At 38.5% G+C, this 23,677-nt stretch overlaps 1 protein-coding gene across 2 annotated transcripts in view; it reads left to right on the top strand.

The window, feature by feature from the left end:
• LOC125779382 (uncharacterized) overlaps positions 1-23,677 on the top strand; it is a 554,603-nt gene that overhangs the window by 439,525 nt on the left and 91,401 nt on the right. The window lies entirely within an intron of this gene.

Below are 23,677 nucleotides of genomic sequence, written 5' to 3'. Positions count from 1 at the left end.
ATTAATAATTGCCGTTAAGAAATCTGTTAGATATTACTACTTTTATTATAAATTAAACTTTAGATTCGGGTCAATATGACCCGAAGAACCGAGGAAGGTTAAGCAAATGACGTTTGAAAAAAATTAACGAAACTTGATGTACAGTACATTATAAATTCAACATACAATTTGTGTGTATTCGCACAGCAGCTTACGCTGGCTTAAGCTAAGTAACTTAAGCTAAGTAGCTTATGCTCATTATAATTAGGCCTTAATTCTTGACCAAAATCAGCGAATTAACGTAACTTTTTATTTGAGCAAATTGAAATCGTCAAACAGACTATAGGAATAACCCCAACCCCAATAGAAGTAAGAGAATACATACAGATGGACATATCCCATAGTAACGGATTATCAGAGAGACAATACGGCTTTATTAAAAAGAGGTCCACTATTGACGTAGTTGATACTGCGAAATGTGCAATAAGTGGAAAAAGATGGAAAGGTGGCACAAAAAAATACTGCGCGCTAATAACCCTGGATGTGAAGAATGCGTTCTTCTTCTTCTTCTTCTTAATTGGCGTAGACCACCGCTTATGCGATTATAGCCGAGTCAACAACAGCGCGCCAGTCGTTTCTTCTTTTCGCTACGTGGCCGCCAATTGGATATTCCAAGCGAGGCCAGGTCCTTCTCCACTTGGTCCTTCCACCGGAGTGGAGGTCTTCCTCTTCCTCTGCTTCCGCGGCGGCGGGTACTGCGTCGAATACTTTCAGAGCTGGAGTGTTTTTCGTCCATCCGGACCAACATGACCTAGCCAGCGTAGCCGCTGTCTTTTAATTCGCTGAACTATGTCAATGTCGTCGTATATCTCGTACAGCTCATCGTTCCATCGAATGCGATATTCGCCGTGGCCAACGCGCAAAGGACCATAAATCTTTCGCAGAACTTTTCTCTCGAAAACTCGCAACGTCGACTCATCTGTTGTTGACATAGTCCAAGCCTCTGCACCATATAGCAGGACGGGAATTATGAGTGACTTATAGAGTTTGGTTTTTGTTTTGTCGAGAGAGGACTTTGCTTCTCAATTGCCTACTTAGTCCGAAGTAGCACCTATTGGCAAGAGTTATCCTGCGTTGGATTTCTATGCTGACGTTGTTGGTGGTGTTTACGCTGGTTCCAAGATAGACGAAATTATCTACAACTTCAAAGTTATGAGTGTCAACAGTGACGTGAGTGCCAAGTCGCGAGTGCGACGACTGTTTGTTTGATGACAGGAGATATTTCGTCTTGCCCTCGTTCACTGCCAGACCCATTTCTTTTGCTTCCTTGTCCAGTCTGGAGAAAGCAGAACTAACGGCGCGGGTGTTGAGGCCTATGATATCAATATCATCGGCATACGCCAGCAGTTGTACACTCTTATAGAAGATGGTACCTTCTCTGTTGAGTTCTGCAGCTCGAACTATTTTCTCCAGAAGCAGGTTGAAAAAAGTCGCAAGATAGGGAATCTCCTTGTCTGAAACCTCGTTTGGTATCGAACGGCTCGGAGAGGTCCTTCCCGATCCTGACGGAGCTTTTGGTCCCGCTCAATGTCAGTTTACACAGCCGTATTAGTTTTGCGGGGATACCAAATTCAGACATTGCGGCATAAAGGCAGCTCCTTTTCGTGCTGTCGAAAGCAGCTTTGAAATCGACGAATAGGTGGTGAGTGTCGATTCTCCTTTCACGGGTCTTTTCCAAGATTTGGCGCATGGTGAATATCTGGTCGGTTGTTGATTTACCAGGTCTGAAGCCACACTGATAAGGTCCAATCAGTTTGTTGACGGTGGGCTTTAATCTTTCACACAATACGCTCGACAGTAACTTATATTCGATGTTGAGGAGGCTTATCCCACGGTAGTTGGCGCAGATTGTGGGGTCTCCTTTTTTATGGATTGGGCAGAGCACACTTAGATTCCAATCGTTGGGCATGCTTTCGTCCGACCATATTTTACAAAGAAGTTGATGCATGCTCCTTATCAGTTCTTCGCCGCCGTGTTTGAATAGCTCGGCCGGCAATCCATCGGCCCCTGCCGCTTTGTTGTTTTTCAGGCGGGCAATTGCTATTCGAACTTCTTCATGGTCGGGCAATGGAACGTCTGCTCCATCGTCATCGATTGGGGAAATCGGGTTTCGCCTTCTCCCGGTGTTGTGCTATCACTGCCATTCAGCAGGTTGGAGAAGTGTTCCCTCCATAATTTAAGTATGCTCTGGGCATCGGTAACTAGATCACCTTGGGGGGTTCTACAGGAGTATGCTCCGGTCTTGAAACCTTCTGTAAGTCGCCGCATCTTTTCGTAGAATTTTCGAGCATTACCCCTGTCGGCCAGCTTATCGAGCTGCTCGTACTCACGCATTTCGGCCTCTTTCTTCTTCTGTCTGCAAATGCGTCTCGCTTCCCTCTTCAACTCTCGGTATCTATCCCATCCCGCACGTGTTGTGGTCGATCGTAACGTTGCGAGGTAGGCAGTCTGTTTTTTCTCTCCGCTGCGACACGGCACTCCTCATCGTGCCAGCTGTTCTTTTGGTATTTCCGAAAACCTATGGTTTCGGTGGCAGCTGTACGTAATGAGATTAAAATGCCGTCCACAGTTCCTTTATACCGAGCTCTTGACTAGAGCTGTCAGAGATCAGGGGTGCAAGTCGAGTAGAGAATCGTTCGGCTGTCTGTTGTGATTGCAGCTTCTCGACGTCGAACCTTCCTTATGTCTGTTGACTTGCGTTTTTTGCTGCTCAGTGGCGGGTGCGTATCTTGGCTGCAACAATATAGTGGTCCGAGTCGATGTTAGGACGCTCGGAGCGCACGCACATCTAAAACACTGGAGACGTGTCTTCCGTCTATCACAACATGATCGATCTGGTTGGTAGTTTTTCGATCCGGAGACAGCCAGGTAGCTTGATGGATCTTCTTATGCTGGAATCTAGTACTACAGATAACCATATTTCGGGCCCCGGCGAAGTCGATCAGACTCAACCCATTTGGGGAAGTTTCGTCGTGGAGGCTGAATTTTACCGACCGTAGTACCAAAGATACCTTCTTTGGCCCACCCTGGCGTTGAAGTCGCCAAGCACGATTTTTACATCGTGACGGGGGCATCTCATATAAGTGCGCTCCAAGCACTCATAAAAGGCATCCTTGGTCACATCGTCCTTCTCTCTTCCGTCGGGGCGTGGGCGCAAATCAGCGATATGTTGAAGAACCTCGCTTTGATGCGGATTGTGGCTAGACGTTCATTCACCGCAGTGAATGATAGTACTCGGCGACGGAGTCTCTCTCCCACCACGAATCCCACACCAAACCTGCGCTCCTTTATATGGCCACTGTAGTAAATGTCACAAGGACCTACTCGTCTCTGTCCTTGTCCCGTCCATCGCATTTCTTGGACGGCGGTGATGTCAGCCTTTGTTTTCACGAGGACATCAACCAGCTGGGCAGCGGCACCTTCCCAATTAAGGGACCGGACATTCCAGGTGCATGCCCTCAATTCGTAGTCCTTATTTCGTTTGCCATGGTCGTCATCAAAAGGGGGGTCCTCTCATCCGAGGCTGGTTTATGACTATTCACTGGGGGTGTTTTTTACATGGCGGCTCCCAAAACCCAGCGCACAACCCTATGCAGGGGATGCTTCGCCTTCTCACGTTAGCTCGCCTTCAAACGGATGTTCTTAGGCTACCCAGAGGATACTTGGTCAAAGACCGGAAGTCGTGAGCTGCTTGAGTCACATGTAAAAGAATCGTTTTCTGGCCCACTCCCAAGTGAATGGCAATCAGAGAACTTTCCTCACTTGCGTGAACTTCTACACATGACTCCATGAATGCGTTCAACTCCGCAAAATGGGCAAATATAATAACAGCTCTGCACGATATACAAGCTCCTCCTTATCTGATAAATATTATAATGAGTTACTTTCAAAATAGGAGATTGCTATTCGAGACGGACGAGGGCACTCAGAGCTACACTATCTCCAGTGGAGTACCGCAAGGCTCGGTTTTAGGCCCGCTGCTATGGAACCTGATGTACGACGGGGTGTTAAGAATACCGCAACCAAAAAATGTGAAAACAATCGCATATGCGGATGACCTCATAGTGGTAGCTGTAGCCAAACATCTGGATGACCTCCGGGTCAAATGCAATGATAGCATAAATGGCTTGCGCCGATGGTTTACTACCATGAGTCTAGAGCTGGCTGAGCAGAAAACAGAAGTATTGCTCATAAGCTCTAGGAAAATTGAAGAGAACATATCGTTAACCATAGGAGAATGTGAGATTACTTCACAGCCGCAGCTGAAGTATCTTGGGGTAATAGTGGACTCAAGGCTCAAGTTCAAAGAACACTTGGAGAATGCGACACGTAAAGCGAATAAAATATATAATGCGTTATCTAGAATGATGGCTAATAAAGGCTGTGTTCGTTCCAGCCGACGATGTTTAATAGCTAAGGCAATAAGTTCAGTGATCCTGTATGCGGCTCCAATATGGATACAGGCGCTAGAAACAAAATCATATAGTAGACCAATTAACACAGTGCATAGGCTTTCAGCAATACGAGTCATAAGTGCCTTCCGAACTATTTCAAATGACGCCGCCGAGGTATTAGCCAGTATGGCACCGATTGACATCCAGGGAGACGAATTCGCGCGAATATATAATCTATCAGAGACGTCTACCATAGCAAAAAGAGAAGAGAGAAATAAAAGCATTGCAATGTGGCAGCAACGGTGGAAAACTTCATGCAAAGGACGGTGGACCTATCGACTGATTTCGGACATACACTCGTGGATAGGTAGACAACATGGGGATCTGGATTTCCATCTTACCCAAATACTCAGTGGGCATGGTTGCTTCAGAAGCTACCTTTTCAAATATAGTCATGACTTTAGTCCATACTGTCCGACGTGTTCAGAGTGTAGAGAAGACTCTGAACACGTGTTCTTTTATTGCCCTCGGTTTTCAAGCATAAGGGAAAAGCTAAAAACCACCCTTGGAGGTAGTATCACGGTGGAAAATTTGACAGTAATACTTTGTCAGTGCGTGGGAGAGACATAAGGTGGGAGTAGGTTAGGTTTAGCGGATTAAAGTCCCGCACTTCGGCTTTCGATGCTTCCTCCTACTATAAAAAAAAAAAAAAAAAAAAAAAAAAAAAAAAAAAAAAAAAAAAACCCATAGTAACCGTGCGATTCTTTAACGTGAGACAGTCTCAAGTCTCTAAATTTGAGATTTTAAGTTAGAGACAATTTTTGAGACTTGAGACGATTTTGCTATTCTGTAAGTGACAGTCACAAAATCTATTACATTTCATCATTCAGAGATGTTTTTACGCTTGAATGGAAATAAATAGGTCGATAACAAATATTAAATTTTCTATAACATCGTCAAAAAACATAGTTATCAATAAAAATGAAAATATATATATGTATGTTGACTTTATTTCATAATATTTACGAAATTTATGTAAAATTTATTTATTTTTAACTTTTTCGTGTTTGAGTTGCTTACAAAATATAAAAATACGACAATCGATTAATATCTATGATGATCTCTATTCAGTATATTCAAAATGGCAGACAAGAGCTCTTTTTTGTTTTGTGACCGGCTAACTACCAGGTCTCAATATTTTGAGAATAACGCTAGAGACTGTTTAGTGAATAGTAACTAATCTCAAATTGAGACTTTGCCTCAAAATGTCTCAAATAGAGACTAGAGACTGGTTACAGAATCCCGCTATAAAACCATGTATTGTATATATGTATGTACGTCGTATCTAAAAGGGGCCATACATGACACACATGTGCGTTCGATCTGTGTGAATTCGTTTCGCCAACACACGACACACAAATCCATTTTGGGTTCGTTCTTCGCACAGTGAACATGTGCGACAGGCAAGCGGAACATTTCTTGGAATTTATTTCTAATGTAGCACTTTTATCTACATATTTCTTTGTATTTTGTTAATAAGTTATTCCAACTTTTATTTTTCTCAATTTTATTATTATATTTATCACTTTTCGTTTGCCAAATTGCCAATTCATTTTTTAAAATACCAATTAATTCAGATACGAAAAGGATAGAAAAAAACAAAACGTTGTATGGAATTGGGGGAAAGTTTATTATCTTTGGCATACAATTATTTTTAATTTAAACAAAAGAAACTAAGAAAAGTCAAGTTTGAACATATTTTTAAACAGCGTAAAGAAAAATTTTTTTGGTCATAAACCACTTTTTTTAATTTTAAAAATATTCGCAAGATTTTACACTTTTTGGAATTTTCTTAGTTTAACTAGAAGATAAATTAATAAAAAATTATGAATCTCTTTGAGTTTTTTGTTTCCGATAGAAATTGCGACCGGTATCCTGCCCGCCGTCTGACAAATGCAAATGCGAGATGCATCGGGCAATTGCTTCCCAAAGGCAGAATATCAAAGATTCCGTATCCAAAAAATTTGTGGAAGATGTTCAAATATATAACTATAAAATCTAGAAATTGAATCAAATATTTCTTTCCTTTTTGAAGCCTCTAAAGTAGTCTCCCCCCTTAACACTTGCCATTGTTCGTCCGCGATCTTGTGTTCGGCGACACGAGAGAAATGAGGTTTTCGCGAACATGGATCGGTATGCGCACAAGCCCATACACGAATAAACCGCATGCGCACACATACCGATCGAACGCACATGTGTGTCATGTATGGCCATTTTAAGCTCCATAGGCAGATAATCCAAATACTAGTTCCTAAAAAATCAGCACAAAAAAAACTTTCACGCATACATGGAAGGAGTACTCAAACAAGTTTACTCAAACGCCAGATATCTCATAATAACGACAGTACATTTAATGCCCTAGACCAGTGCTTCCCAAACTTAGTTTTGCCATGACCCGGTAATTTTCACACTGTAATTTCGTGACCCACTTAATAATATTAAACTCAAGACGGTTATATGAGATTAAATAATACACGTTTAATAATAGTAAGAGAACATAATGTTTTATTAATATTAAATTATATTGTAATATTTTGGTATCTTTGTATTCACTTTTTAGTGTAACTGTTGTTTATTTTTAATTATAGAGTTCAAGTTTGCTGAAATTGCTGAAAGTTTTATTCTGAGATCGGGTTCCACTTCCAGTCTGTTTCGATATTTATTTTTAAGGTAAACTAGTGTTGAGGATGGAGTCATGTGTAGAAGTTCACGCAAGTGAGGAAAGTTCTCTGATCGCCATTCACTTGGGAGTGGCCAGAAACGATTCTTTTACATATGACTCAAGCAGCTCACGACTTCCGGTCTTTGACCAAGTATCCTCTGGGTAGCCTAAGAACATCCGTTTGAAGGCGAGCTAAAGTAAAAAGGCGAAATATCCCCTACTTAGGGTTGTGCGCTGGGTTTGGGACCCGCCACGTAAAAAAACACCCCCAATGAAAATCCACCAACAGCCTCGGACGCAATTATACTAATAAAACTAATATTGTAGCAGATATATTGGTTGTTGTAGTTTAAGTTGTTTAGAAGATATGTATATACTTTAAATTTCTTAGAGGGTGGGACCATACCCACTTTTTCAAACAATTTTGCCCACTGGCGCCCCTTACTACTACGATCCCCGGTTTCAACTTTAAATCCTAAGTTAGTGCCTAGTTATGGCACTTTTTATGTTTTAGATTAATGGCAGTTTGTGGGCGTGGCGGTGGTCCGATTACTCCCATCTACGAGCTCGATTTTTTTTGTCCTACGTTTTCAACCCACACCTGTACTTGTTGTAAACGCCTGTAGATAAAGTGTTTATAACCAAAGTTAATAGCTTAAAAAGAACAAAAGGGACGCTTTTTGATTAAAAAGCACTAATTTTTTTCATAAGAATCTTTATTTCATTTAGTTAAAGTAAAAAAAGGTGCGTGGAGTCCCTACGCGCGGAAGAAGTTATACTTCTTAGTGATATTCAGAAGCAAAATGCGAAACAATCATACATACATATATTATGTCGTTTGCACATTTGACTGTATGTTTGCGAAAGCAAATGTTCTACAAAAGCATATTTCTATACTTAAACAAAATTATTAGAACCATCGTATGTTTCTTACATGCATAACCAAACCATACTTAAGTCAAGGCAACCTAAGTGTCAATGGAGGTGTTGGTGGTAAGCGCTTGGGAAAGTCAAGATGCTAACACAGGTTCGAATCTCGACAGAATAAATTTTTAATTTTTTGCTTTTAACATCGTATACTATACAAATAAATATTTTTCTTACTAATAGAAATTAAATTTATCACAGCAATATTATGTATATGTATATTCTGTATGTATGTATGTTTATTGCTATGATAAATTTTATTTCTATTAGTAAGAAAAATATTTATTTGCATAGTATACGATGTTAAAAGGCATACATCTTCTATCCTATCTTGTGTATCTGCACATACTCATATGAGTGTATGTATACGCATGTGCGCGTTCAGAAATTGAAATCATATTTTCATCACTTATCAATATACTTATTACATGTGCGCGCATTGACTTGCATGTTCATACATTCATATATACTTATATGTACATATATTTGCATACATTGCCAAACAAATAATGCACAAGCATACAAACATACATACATATGCGTACACATATGAATATGTCACCATGAGAATTTGCAGAAATGAAAGACAAACGAAAGAAAAATAAGTATTTCAACCAAAAGTTACACAAAATAGTTGAGAATTCGCAGAAATGAAAGACAAACGAAAGAAAAAGAAGTATAACTTCAATAATGCACAAGCATACAAACATACATTTGCGTACACATGTGAATATGTCACCAACCAAAAATTTAAACATTGTTCTATAAAAAAAACAACAGCATAAGCATGGAAACATTGTGTCTTTGGTAGAAAAGCCGAGCTGTGCCGAAAGAAACGATCGCCGATTGTCATCGCTTCCCTTGCTACTCGAACGTCTCCGCCAGTGGTCGGCATGAGAGGATCTGTCACTGTGTTGGTGAGCACGAAAAAACAGTAGCCCAGTGAGAAATTGGAATTAAAATTAAGCATCTAATATAAATAATTAATAAACGGCTCGACAACGACTGAACGATAGAGCGTAAGCGTACGTGTGAAGTTAGTTTGCAAAATTTTGCTATGAAATGCCGACCACTGGTCTCCGCAGACAAGGTTGCGTTAGATTCATATTGAGCAAGGTTGCGCAACTTGCATTTAACGCAACTTTTTCCGAACTCGTTTAAGAAGTATAACTTCAAACGATGCAACGCATATAAAGTGCATATCATATAGTTTAATAACATAGCATCTTTTCACTTATAACTATTGAATAGTCCTTTAACCTTTCCATGTATAATGCAGTGATCGTTCAATATAAAAATCTTGTGTTGGGCACCTAACGCATTAAATCGAAAAATTATTTAAATCGAATGAGCTTCGTACCTATAACAAAACCATTTCTTTAAATAAATAAAATAATACTTTCGGTATAATCTTATACATATATAAAAATTTGCACGGGTATTTCTTTAGTCCTGGAGACGGTACTAACGGCGAGTTCGCAATTTATGTCTATATTTATAACTCAAAAACGGCTGAAACGATTTGACTGAAAATTGGTGATGAGGTAGCTTGGAACCTCGGGACGGGCATTGGCTATTTTCTATCATTTTATGTTAAAAGCCAAAACAATTCATAACCAAAAAAAATATATTTCAAAACAAAAGCATGTGTTCATAATTCATGTCAGAATATTTGAACATTTTTTTACGTCAAAAACACGAAATAAAATCACATAGCTACTGGTGGGGAGTGGTTTTTGTTTACGAGGTGTGTTCAAAAAGTATCGCGAATTTTGTGTTTTTTCAAAAATTATTTATTTATTCATGAATATCTATTTTGTCCCCTTCAAAGTAATCCCCATGAGATATTATACACTTGTGCCAACGGATTTTCCAATCTTCGAAGCACTTCAAAAAATCATTTTTTTTATCTTCTTCAGCTCCTCCTTCGATGCCGTCTTTATCTCGTCAAGAGAAGCGTAACGTCGTCCTTTCATGGGCCTCTTCAGTTTAGGGAACAAGAAAAAGTCACAGGGGGCCAGATCTGGGGAATGCGGTGGCTGCGGCATCATTAGTGTGTTGTTTTTGGCCAAAAAGTCGCGCACAAGCAACGATGTGTGAGCAGGGGCGTTATCGTGGTGCAAAAGCCAATTTTTGTTCTTCTACAAATCCGGGCGTTTCTGGCGGATTGCTTCGCGCAAATTGACCGTTCTTCCCTGTGGCAAAAACTCATGATGCACCACGCCCCTGCAATTGAAGAAAACTGTCAGCAAAACTTTCGCGATACTTTTTGAACACACCTCGTATATGCACACATACATATATGAATTATAGTGATAACGTAGTTTTAACTGAACAGGAAACGTTTGAATCATAATTTGAGATGAGTGCATAATAGATGACAAATATTCCTGTGGTTTCTTACGTTTAGTATCTGGGTTTTAGCAGTCGATTTTGCAGTTACATTCGATGAATATTGAACAAAACATTAGCATATGATTAGATATAGGGGGTGAGGAGCGCCCTCTTCTGTTCTACTCCTGCACTGTTATTCACCATAGCAAGTACATACATATGTGAAAGACTGTGAAGATGTTGTTTCATCATATATATTTATATAGATATGTACTATTCCTTAAGAGATCGTCTGAGTGTGACCCTCCGAAAAATAACGGATTTTCGCGATTTTTTTTTTAATGTTGGATATAACTAATCAGTCCAATTTTTTTATAAATAAATACGATCATGACGAATACAAAATGATTCTTTTATGTTTATTTATTGGGCGTACAATAGTTAAATAAATGGTTAAAATGACACGTCCTCTACGATGTCCACGATTGCGGCCGCAATTTTGGGCTAAAGCAAAAATTTCGAAGAGATTATTAATCTGTAGAAAAGTCTCTATCACGCTATAAAAGCTTTTTTTTGTTTTTTTTTTTTTGGAATTTGACAAAATGGCGGCAGTTTGAACAAAACGTATCGAATTTTGACTATTTTTCCGACAGTTTTTCATAAAAGCAAATAGTAGGATTTCAAAAAAAAAACAATAAAAGTTTCCATAGCGTGATAGCGAATCATTTTAAAAATGTTCTTTCCAAATTGGAACTAGACATCTTCAAAACTCTTCCTTTGAGAGTGGAAACCGTTTCGAAAAACACCATTCTGACAAAAACGCGTTTGAAGATTGGAGTCGCTATGTTCCCCACTCTGTTCCCTTTCTACAAGAAACGCTGTAGCGATCGTAATAATTTAATTTTATTTAAAATAATAAAAAAATCTATCTCTCGAAATTTGCACACTAAGACGATACCTTAAGTGATTTACGAAATCAATAAAATATGTAGATTTGCAGTTTAACTATTCCATTATATTGCTATCACGATAAATGATATCCTAGTAATAGATAATTTAATTCAACGCAACAAAATTAAAAAACTGTAGTCATTAAAAAAAAACTCTTCAGTTCGCGGCTGTTTTTTTATCAATTCTTGATCTTGCAATTTCTTGCAAGTGCCTTAGAAAAAAAATTAAAAAGCTATTTATCCAAAAAAACTTCGTTTTGATATAGGTTGCGAGTAGCAATTTGATTTTAAAAGGTCTCCTGTATGTTTTTTCAGGAAGAAATATCAAAAAAATACCGCAAAAAACTGCACTGAAATGTTATTATTTTTTATTACGTTTGCACATTTTCTAAGAAGAAGCATGTCTTAGCGTTTTTTAATTTAGTCAACCATTACTCGCAAAAAAATTGTCCTTGTAGAACTTAGTATGAAATTTCATTTCGCCATTGACTTTAAAACGGTACCACTAATAGGGAACTTGAGGATATGGCCTTAACTGAAAGCCTCTTGGTGAAATCGGCCCAAATCTTTAGTTTATTTTCCAATCATAAATACTTTCCACGAAAAAAAAATTTAATTGACTGAATTATTTTTAATCCAAAAACAGTTAAATTACCGTTGGTTTAACGAAACATACGCTTTTAAAGAGAATGCGAAATTCAAGATAAAAATATTTCAGCTTTCGCAATATCGAATAATTAAATTTTTTGCGTTATAATATACTAGCTGACCCTGCAGCCGTTGTCCCGCGTGAAATTATGCAGTTTGAAATGAAAAGAAAGTTAAATTTATCATTTAATTTTTTTTATTCAATGTAACGCAGCTTTATAAAAAACATTTTTCGGTTTCTGTTCCGGTGTACAGAAAAGATGGTTTTCCAACTCGTGAGCACGCTACGGCCATGTGAAAAACATAGCATTTCCAAATTTATGCCTCACACTATGCGACTATCTTTAGGTCCTGTTGACTGTCATCTCAAATTCAATTTTTACTGGAAATGGAATACGTTTGAACTGAAATGGCAAATCGTTAGAACTCAAAGAAAATCGTAGGATCAAGCATTCTGTCCCTTTGTACTCGATAGGTGCGTCACAATCAGTCGGGTTCCATTACACAGTTTCGGCGCATGAAGATTGGGAAACATAATAACGATAGGTCCTACTTTGGGACGCAAATGATGCGGTGGCATACCAAGCCTGTCCAAAGAATTTAGGAATACCACTGGATAATTCACAGCGTCGTCTTCATAGTCAAGACGATCGATCGATTTGTATGAGCGCAAGTCTCCCGGAACTTGGCTTTGAATCTTCCAGTTGAAGTCAACAACATCGGTATTTTTGGCAGCTATCATTGTGCGTGCACTTAAGGAATCGTAGTTATGATAATTTGGCCAATGTCCGAACATTTGTGATGAGTTCATCCTTCGTGAATTGATAAAGGGAAGATGGAATTGATATCGAACCACCGGAAGTATCAACCGAAATTGAACCATTTCCAATTTTTAGCGTAGACGATGTAAAATGTCTTTGACAATGTCGAGGTTTATATCGAAAAGTATGCGAACTTCATTTTCATTCCAGTGATTAGCGTGTTCCAGCATTTGTAATTGCTGGCTTACTTCTCCAAAACTTGCACATATTCCCATATACCATTCACAGTAAGCAATGACTCAAATAAAGTTGAACCGCGTACATTAATCAATAGCAACTGAAGGTAGAAACAATCGTCGTTTTTCGGGTGGATTGTGTAAATTCGTCTTAAGGAATTAGTTGATAAGACACCTGGATGTCAATCTACTGGTTGGCCTTGCTTTCTGCGTAACTATTCGACGATGCATTCCATGTACAATATCAAGGTATTTTCGAATAGAGCAATGTTCTCACAAACACATCACTGACGAAAGTTAAGAAAAAACTCGTCAATGTTAATTTTGTTGCTGGCGATGTTTCCACTGGCTATACTGTATTCTCTGGGATGAAATACACTCTTTGGCTGCAATACTCAACATTGACATGAATTTTGAATGTGAATTAGACAACAGTGGCGAATATGGTACGATCCATGTGTTGTCAACTTCGATACTCACGCCTCTAAATTGAATGCTAAATGTTCTGCCATTGTCGTCTGGTGAGCAACGCCGATAGAGTGGATATCCATCATTTCTAGTTTGTGTTTCCGAAAGAAAAGTACGTGGATACTGTTTCGTGCATTTATTGACAGACATTCAAACCGAAGTGGGGTTGTGGTGTCCGCAAGGTCCATGAACCTTATTGGTTTTTATCACTTCGTATAATACTGGATCTTTCTTTGCATCAGGAATTGCCACATTATTGAATGATTTCATCAATTTGATCTGCTGTAACCACCTTCCACTATCCAAAGAAGAATGTGTGCGTGCGACAAACCTCTCTTTTGCCACTCAACAGAGTACATTTAGCATCTAACAGCACCATATATGCGTTGCTTCAAGATAATGTTCATCGAAGCTGTTGAAAAGTCTTGCTATGACATCGTGACGATCGCTTTCTCATTGATCGCGACCCATAATACTGCACGTATGTCATCGCATCCTGGGAGTACTCGTTCATGTGCCTTGGGCTGCTAATGTATGTTGATGCCAAAAAGAACACCGACCGATATTAGTGCGACCTCTTCATGGCATCGTTACAAATTTCAATCTGTCTGTAATTAATCACTTTGTGTGAAAAACACATAACATTTTCACTGAATAATTTTCAAAAATTTTTGAAGCAAACGCCAAATTTGAAAGATTTAAATAATTGAAAAACAATACAAAAAAATTTAATAAAAACATTTGTATGGAAAAAATTAACTTTTTGGAATTGTTCAATTTTCCGACTTTTCCTCATGAAAGACATACAGGTTCTTTATTTCTAAACCTTTCCCGATCCACGGCGAACAACCTCTTAAAATTTCATCAATATTGGTTCAGCCGTTCTCTTAGCGGTTCTAACGAACAAACATTCATTCGTTTGTATGAGAAAAATAAAAGGGCTGTTTTTAGGGGTTTTCCAGCAATTATTCGATTTTTTTTCTCCGCAGAAACCATCCCTGAATCTCAGCGAACATTATAAAAAAAGAATATTCAAATTTGGTTCAGTCGTATGAAAGTTATGAGCGTACATACATTTTAGCGACTCATTTTTATTTATATAGATATGTAGATTTATTTTCTTCATATTTTTTTTCAGAAAATTTTCCAGAATTTTCTTAAGTATTCTCCTTGTTTGGGCGGAGACCTATCCGAATTGGTGGTAATCACCGAAATCGGTCCAGGCGCTCTCCAGTTATAAGCGTAGTAACTAACATCACTTTCTTTTATATATATATGTATGTAGATGTAGATACTTAAGTCAGATAATTGGAATCGTTATACTTGACAACTGTTGCACTAAAAACTCAACCAAGTTTAAATATAACCTGTCTTAGCATATTGTTAACAAATTCATTCATTCTTAACGAATCTATATAAATATTTTAAAAATGTATATCTTTAATTTCATTGTCTACTACCTTATCATTTTCAACTTGTGTTTATAAAATTTACTTCAAATTACATTTCAAATGTAAATAACAGTGCCTGCTGTCGTGGAGAGAATTACACCAACTTGTATATTATAATTGACAACAGATTTCTAAGCGTTTTTGTGTGAAGCAGTGCATTCAACTTCTGCATTTGAATAAGGTACGTGAAGTTTTCGAGAGACCATATACTAACTTACATCCGGAACTCATAATATTTTTTGGAAGTTACAAACTTGGTGTCACACTTAGTATACCCTGTTCAGGGTATGAAAAATACGGCTGAGTACTTGAACTTGCTGTTCATTCAAATTGTTAAGTTGTTTATAATACTAATTAACACACAGAATATAGTACAGAAAAAAATATTTTTCCATAAAAATTGTCTGTGTAAAAAAAATGCCTATGAGTCCCTTAACGAAAATAAGTGCATTTAGGTTAGTTAAAGTCGAAGACACAAAAAAATTTCAATAAGCTTTGTTTTTTGCCAGGAAATTATTTTGGCTAAAAGTAAAAAAAAAAAAATAATTTTAAAAGTATCTAATGGCTCTTTGTTTTGATTTGGTTCCAACCGATGCCTCTTGCGGTGTCCACTCCTAATCCTTAGAGTTTCATCTAAAACCAAATGGACAAAATGAAACTTAGTTTCATTATTAGATAACCTAGTGGCTAATCAATGTTGTTTTGTTTCTTAAATTTACAAAAAAGGGGGCTCAGGAAAATATTTTCTAGACTTTTGAGATAAAAAAGTTAAAGAAAATGCTCCAACTAAATTTTATGGAAACATTTTTTAATTTGATTACATTAACTTAATTTTAATTTGTTCTTTTTTGTAAAAAACAAATCAAATGGAAGAAATCAGAACGTTCGTATCAGCACATTACACAATCAGCAAACATAAAACAGAGAAGGATAACCAAAACACTTCAATGTTCAAGAGGCGTGAAAGCGGCATGGGGAAAAAACTACTAGAACTTATAATATTATTAAATCGCCATTTCTGCCTTTACATTATATGAGAATAAATGTATTACTCATAAAATTGAATATTTTGGAAGTAATTGAAATAATTCAAATCAATTGAAACTTGAGATTAGAAATAGCTTAAGTAAACTTGAAAAATTTGAAGTTTATGTTTTATAGTTTACATGACTGAGTTTAGAGTATTTAAAGACAACGATTAACCACTCTGGTGGATATCATAGGGCATCAAGTACGATTGTTTTGATACATAAATTCAAAGGAAAATAAGGCAGTGGCAAATAACTTATGTAATTTATGAAATTGACAGTATTGAAAAGAAATCCTATGAATGAGTTGGTGTCTTACGCAAAAAGCGACTTTCGATTTAAGTGTTCTCTGAATAGAAGTTTTTTTGCGCAAACTGCATGGATAAAAGTTGACAAGATAACAGTTTCCTGTTTTGTTGACTTTTCCTGCTTAACAGTTAAGGCAAAACCCTTTAATATAATATAAAAATAATATAAATTCATAATTCGCAGTAAATAAATAAAAATAAAAAAAAAAAAACAAATTGCACTTCCTGCACATGCACAATTGTTTGTCAATAACCTGAACGTGCATTTCCGGCACATGCCGATTTTCACATAATCAACTCTTTTGAATTTCTTAGAATTTTATTACTTTACATTCACCAACCAACTGACCAAATATGCAATGTAGGCATATGTAGTATTTAGTAATATAGATATAATACTTGCTAAAATTAAGCAGTCGAGTTTGAACATTCGAAGAAGAATGTAAGTAAAGAAACGTCTTTGTGAAGAGGAAAAAAATTTGTTAAATTGACCCTGAAACAATGTGAGGTGGTTAAGAATGTATAAAAATAATATGTAAAAATTTATGAAGTATTAAAAATGCAAATGTAACTTTGTGTTTAATAAAATGAAAACGCAATTACTACGAACGAATTTCAAAGCAAATGGAAAAAAATTTCAATTGAAAAAATTTTGAACAAAACTAAATATCTGACAGTTAAATAATTGTAGTAGACGTGGAAAACATTAACAAATAACGTACTTTGGACTGTGAAAATAACAGAATTCAAATGAAATTAAAATTGGATCTGATTCCACTGAACTTGGGCATCACTCCCTCCATCCATTGGGCATCGAAGACTTCGTTTAAATAGTCTAATTTATTTACGATAGTATCTAATTAAAAGAAATAGAAAGTAATAGAGAATTAACTGACTTCGTTAGAGAAATCGAAAAAAAGGAAAAAAGAGAGTTCAAATATAAAATAAGAGAAAAAAGAAAAATATTAAAATTTTAAATAAATAAAATGGCTCAAATATGTTTCGATCCCCTCAAATATTTGGTGAATTTACCCGAATTTAACGGCGACTACAGGGACTGCAAATTTTTAAACATAATACATATGTATGTAGGTAGGGTACACCCAATGCTACAGACATATGATGAATTTTCACAAAACTTGTTTTCCGACATAATTAAAAGGAAGTTAAAAGGCAAAGCAAGGGAGATCATTGAAATAAATTCACATGCCATTTCTTGGAACGAAATCAAGCAAGTACTCCAAAATAACTTTGATGATCGACTAAGCTGCGATGAACTTTTCGAGTCACTAAGAGCAGTTACATTTGAAGCAACAAGTTTCGACTTTTTTGACGTGATAAAAGGAAAACTTAGACGCCTCAAGAATAAAACTTGATTCGTCCTCGGACAAGACGTAGCAGCTGCAAATGCTGTAGCTCAAAATAATTCCCGCACAGTTCTAAATATTTTTAAATTTAAAATCCCCGAACTCATGAAGACTATTCTAGCTTGCAAGAATACAAACACCTTAGAAAGAGTACTGAACATCGTACTTGAAGCTAGATATGTATGCTCACATTTGACTAGACAACCAACAATTCTTCACACAAAACAAAAATGAATAAAACTCACACTACACACAACAAAAATATAAATATATATATATATTATAAATATAAAACCTACAAAAATATTAGTTCACAACCTCCCAGTAATTATCATTATGCTCTTAATTATCAAAACTCCAATTGCAACCAGAATAATTCTAATCGCCACAAGCAAAATTATCAACAAAATCCCAATCAGAATTTCAATTAGCAAAACCTTAACCAACACAACGTTAATCCACAAAAAAATTTTGCAACCCAAAACGGAAATTACAATCGTTTTCCATTACCTGAGCCAATGGATATAAATGTTACCTTTCCAAATACTGAAACTATTGTTTCGAATTTCAATCAACAAAACCTACAATCGAATTTCGCAACACAAGAAGCTGATAACCATTCTGATAATACTTGCATGAATATAGATGCTAACTACAGGGCTTACAATCAAAAACCTTTTGAAAATGTTCGGCCTTCAGCCTCGGAGAACTTCCATATCTTCTTCTTTACTGGCGTAGGCACCGCTTACGCGATTATAGCCGAGTCAACAACAGCGCGCCAATCGTTTCTTCTCTTCGCTACGTGGCGCCAATTGGATATTCCAAGCGAGGCCAGGTCCTTCTCCACTTGGTCCTTCCACCGGAGTGGAGGTCTTCCTCTTCCTCTGCTTCCCGCGGCGGGTACTGCGTCGAATACTTTCAGAGCTGGAGGGTTTTCATCCATCCGGACAACATGACCTAGCCAGCGTAGCCGCTGTCTTTTAATTCGCTGAACTATGTCGATGTCGTCGTATATCTCGTACAGCTCATCGTTCTATCGGATGCGGTATTCGCCGTGGCCAACGCGCAAAGGACCATAAATCTTCCGCAGAACTTTTCTCTCGAAAACTCGCAACGTCGACTCATCGGTTGTTGTCATCGTCCAAGCCTCTGCACCATATAGCAGGGCGGGAATTATGAGCGACTTATAGAGTTTGGTTTTTGTTCGTCGAGAGAGGACTTTACTTTTCAATTGCCTACTCAGTCCGAAGTAGCACCTGTTGGCAAGAGTAATCCTGCGTTGGATTTCTAGGCTGACATTGTTGGTGGTGTTAATGCTGGTTCCTAAATAGACGAAATTATCTACAACTTCAAAGTTATGACTGTCAACAGTGACGTGGGAGCCAAGTCGCGAGTGCGACGACTGTTTGTTTGATGACAGGAGATATTTCGTCTTGCCCTCGTTCACTGCCAGACCCATTTGCGTTGCTTCCTTGTCCAGTCTGGAGAAAGCAGAACTAACGGCGCGGGTGTTGAGACCGATGATATCAATATCATCGGCATACGCCAGCAGCTGTACACTCTTATAAAAGATTGTACCTGCTCGATTCAGTTCTGCAGCTCTAATAATTTTCTCCAGCAGCAGATTGAAAAAGTCGCACGATAGGGAGTCGCCTTGTCTGAAACCTCGTTTGGTATCGAACGGCTCGGAGAGGTCCTTCCCGATCCTGACGGAGCTTTTCGTGTTGCTCAACGTCAGTTTACACAGCCGTATTAGTTTTGCGGGGATACCAAATTCAGACATCGCGGCATAAAGGCAGCTCCTTTTCGTGCTGTCGAAAGCAGCTTTGAAATCGACGAATAGGTGGTGAGTGTCGATTCTCCTCTCACGGGTCTTTTCCAAGATTTGGCGCATGGTGAATATCTGGTCGGTTGTTGATTTACCAAGTCTGAAGCCACACTGATAAGGTCCAATCAGTTTGTTGACGGTGGGCTTTAATCTTTCACACAATACGCTCGATAGAACCTTGTACGCGATGTTGAGGAGGCTAATCCCACGGTAGTTGGCGCAGATTGTGGGGTCTCCTTTTTTATGGATTGGGCATAGCACACTTAAATTCCAATCGTTGGGCATGCTCTCATTCGACCATATTTTGCAAAGAAGCTGATGCATGCTCCTTATCAGTTCTTCGCCGCCGTGTTTGAATAGCTCGGCCGGCAATCCGTCGGCCCCTGCCGCTTTGTTGTTCTTCAGGCGGGCAACTGCTATTCGAACTTCGTCATGGCCGGGCAATGGAACGTCTGCTCCATCGTCATCGATTGGGGAATCGGGTTCGCCTTCTCCTGGTGCTATGTGTTCACTGCCATTCAGCAGGCTGGAGAAGTGTTCCCTCCATAATCTAAGTATGCTCTGGGCATCGGTGGCTAAGATCACCTTTGGGGGTTCTACAGGAGTATGCTCCGGTCTTGAAACCTTCTGTAAGTCGCCGCATTTTTTCGTAGAATTTTCGAGCTTTACCCCTGTCGGCCAGCATATCAAGCTGTTCGTACTCACGCATTTCGGCCTCTTTCTTCTTCTGTCTGCAAATGCGTCTCGCTTCCCTCTTCAACTCTCGGTATCTATCCCATCCCGCACGTGTTGTGGTCGATCGTAACGTTGCGAGGTAGGCAGCTTGTTTTCTCTCCGCTGGACACGGCACTCCTCGTCGTACCAGCTGTTCTTTTGCACTTTCCGAAAACCAATGGTTTCGGTTGCAGCTGTACGTAAGGAGTTTGAAATGCCGTCCCACAGTTCCCTTATACCGAGTTGTTGACGAGTGCTCTCAGAGAGCAGGAGTGCAAGCCGAGTAGAAAATCGTTCGGCTGTCTGTTGTGATTGCAGCTTCTCGACGTCGAACCTTCCTTGTGTTTGTTGGCGTGCGTTTTTTGCTGCACAGAGGCGGGTGCGAATCTTGGCTGCAACAAGATAGTGGTCCGAGTCGATGTTAGGACCTCGGAGCGCACGCACATCTAAAACACTGGAGACGTGTCTTCCGTCTATCACAACATGATCAATCTGGTTGGTGGTTTTTCGATCCGGAGACTGCCAGGTAGCTTGATGTATCTTCTTATGCTGGAATCTAGTACTACAGATAACCATATTTCGGGCCCCGGCGAAGTCGATCAGCCTCAACCCATTTGGGGATGTTTCCTCGTGGAGGCTGAATTTACCGACTGTAGTGCCAAAGATACCTTCTTTGCCCACCCTGGCATTGAAGTCGCCAAGCACGATTTTGACATCGTGGCGGGGGCATCTCTCATAAGTGCGCTCCAAGCACTCATAAAAAGCATCTTTGGTCACATCGTCCTTCTCTTCCGTCGGGGCGTGGGCGCAAATCAGCGATATGTTGAAGAACCTCGCTTTGATGCGGATTGTGGCTAGACGTTCATTCTCCGGAGTGAATGATAGTACTCGGCGACGGAATCTCTCTCCCACCACGAATCCAACACCAAACTTGCGCTCCTTTATATGGCCACTGTAGTAAATGTCACAAGGACCTTCCATATATAAAAGTAAAAAGAAGAAGCGAATATAGACCCCTGAGGAAGTAATTATAAAATCTGTATGCGATGAAGAAAGTAGTTGAGGCATTATTTCCGATACACGCCCCGCTAGCGCTGACCGACGAAACGAAGACTCCGCTGGTTAAAAAAGAAGAACTGCTGGCCATAGCTAAAAAAATAAAAAAAAAACAACAAAGCGCCTGGAGTCGATGGTAGACCTCTAAAGGAAACCATAATTTCAAAGCTATTCGCTAAAATGTACAACGCATGTTTAATAAAAGAGGTATACCTCGATTCCTGGAAAGTTCAGCGCCTGATTTTAATCCCAAAACCAAAAAAAAAAACATAAAATGAACCTTCATCGTATCGACCTCCGTGTATGCTCGACACAATGGGCAATGTGTACGAAAACAGAATATGAAACCGCTTGGAGTTTGCAATCCAGGCAGCCGGCGGATTGTCAGAAAGACAGAGGTCCACTATCGATACACTAAAAGAAGTTGTCGACACTGCAAAATGTGCAGTAAGTGGCAAAAAATGGAAAGGTGGAACAAAAAAATATTGTGCGCTGATTACCTTGGATGTGAAGGAAGTATTCAACTATATTCGAAGCCCTATATGAATACGCGCACCTCAGTACCTCGCAAATATTGTTATGAGTTATTTTGAAAATATAAGACTGATCTATGAAACCAACGAAGACACCAAGAGCTAACCTATGCCAAGTGGAGTACCACAAGGGTTAGAATTAGGCCCTCTTTTATGTAATCTCGTGTATGATGGGGTGCTAAGAATACAACATTCAAAACACGTTAAACTAATAGAATACGCGGACGACTTTATATATAAACAACTTGATGACCGCCAACACAAATATAATGAATGCACAAATCGCCTGTGCCAATCTTTCATGAGTTCGAGAACAGGATGAGTACAAAGCAGAAGTATTGCTCATAAGCACTAGGAAAATTGAGGATAAAATAACTCTCACTGTGAGATTACTTTACAGCCCCAGTTGAAGTATTTAGGGGTATTATTGGGCTCCTAATTCAAGGAGCATGAGTATGCCAACTCATCAAATAAAGCAAATAAGATTTACAATGGCAAGAATGATGGAAAATAGAGGCTGTGTGCGCACCAGCCGTCAAGTTCTGGCTATCGAGCTATCACCGCCAATTACATAAATCAAAAACAGAGAGGAGAGAAAAAAGATCATTATTATACGAGTATATAAACAACGGTGACAAACTTCCACCACAATGGATTCGGATAACTAGACAACATGAATTCCATTGTCCTTTCCTTTACAAATATTAGGCAATGGTAACATGATTATTGACTTTGAACACTCATGGAAGTGGTTCATATTTAATCCAATTCAATTTTAATAAAACTATTGATAATAAAACTTAACTTAAATCTTATAATTATATACAAATTGACAAAAACAATTAAACATCAAACGTGGAAGAAACTTCACATTAACTTACCTAACCGAGTTACAAAGATGTCAAAACCTAAGCCCTTCGAAATAAGGACATTTATAACGTTAGTATAATAGCGGGATTCTGTAATCAGTCTTTAGTCTCTATTTGAGACATCTTGAGGTAAAATCTCAATTTGTGACTAGTTACTATTCACTAAACAGTCTCTAGCGTTAGTCTCAAAATATTGACTCAAACTTGAGACCTGGTAGTTAGCAGGTCACAAAACCAAAAACAACTCTTGTCTGCCATTTTGAATATACTGAATAGAGATTATCATAGATAGTATTAATCGATTGTGGTTCTTTTATATTTTGCAAGCAACTCAAACACGAAAATGTTAAAATTAAATCAATTTAACATAAATTTTGTAAATATTATGGAACAAAGTCAACATATTGTTACAAAAGTAGTATTAAGTTGTATTTGTATTGCTATATGCATCCCTTATTATGAACAATAGCTGTAGGTATATGGAATAGCATTTGTCTTGTTGTAGACATCTGGCGCCGCGGCTGTCTGCTTGTCGAAACAATAGACATCTGGCGCCGCAGCCGTCTGCTTATCTACTTAAACAATTGCTGAGTCTGGCGCCACGGCTGTCTGCTTGTCTAAACAATAGCTGCATTTGGCGCCGTATGGCATTGTGTTCTTGTAGTTTCCAGACGCAATATTCTAGAAGGACACGTCGGCATCAGCGAGGAGTGCGTGGCTATATAAGCCGTGGCAGCGCCAACGTAGTCAATCCAGTGCTAAGAGTGAACTGATATAGTGTAGACGAGTTGTAAAATAAAGAGATTTTGTTGAAGTGAATTAAATGGCTTTTAGTTTTATTTATCAATCCAGAGATACGAACCTAGTAAAGTAAAACTAGCAAGGAGTAAATTCGTAACAATTAGTGTCAGAAGTGGGATTGTCAAATAATCCAAATTCGAGATGGTTAAATTCGGAGAATTGAGAATTCAGCAATTAAAAAAGGAACTGGAGGAGCGTAATTTGCCGATAAGCGGGCAAAAGGCGGATCTGCAGGCACGACTA

Source organism: Bactrocera dorsalis, chromosome 6, assembly GCF_023373825.1.
Source record: "Bactrocera dorsalis isolate Fly_Bdor chromosome 6, ASM2337382v1, whole genome shotgun sequence".
In the NCBI taxonomy this organism is placed as follows: domain Eukaryota; kingdom Metazoa; phylum Arthropoda; class Insecta; order Diptera; family Tephritidae; genus Bactrocera; species Bactrocera dorsalis.
This window is presented reverse-complemented; position numbering and strand designations above follow the sequence as displayed.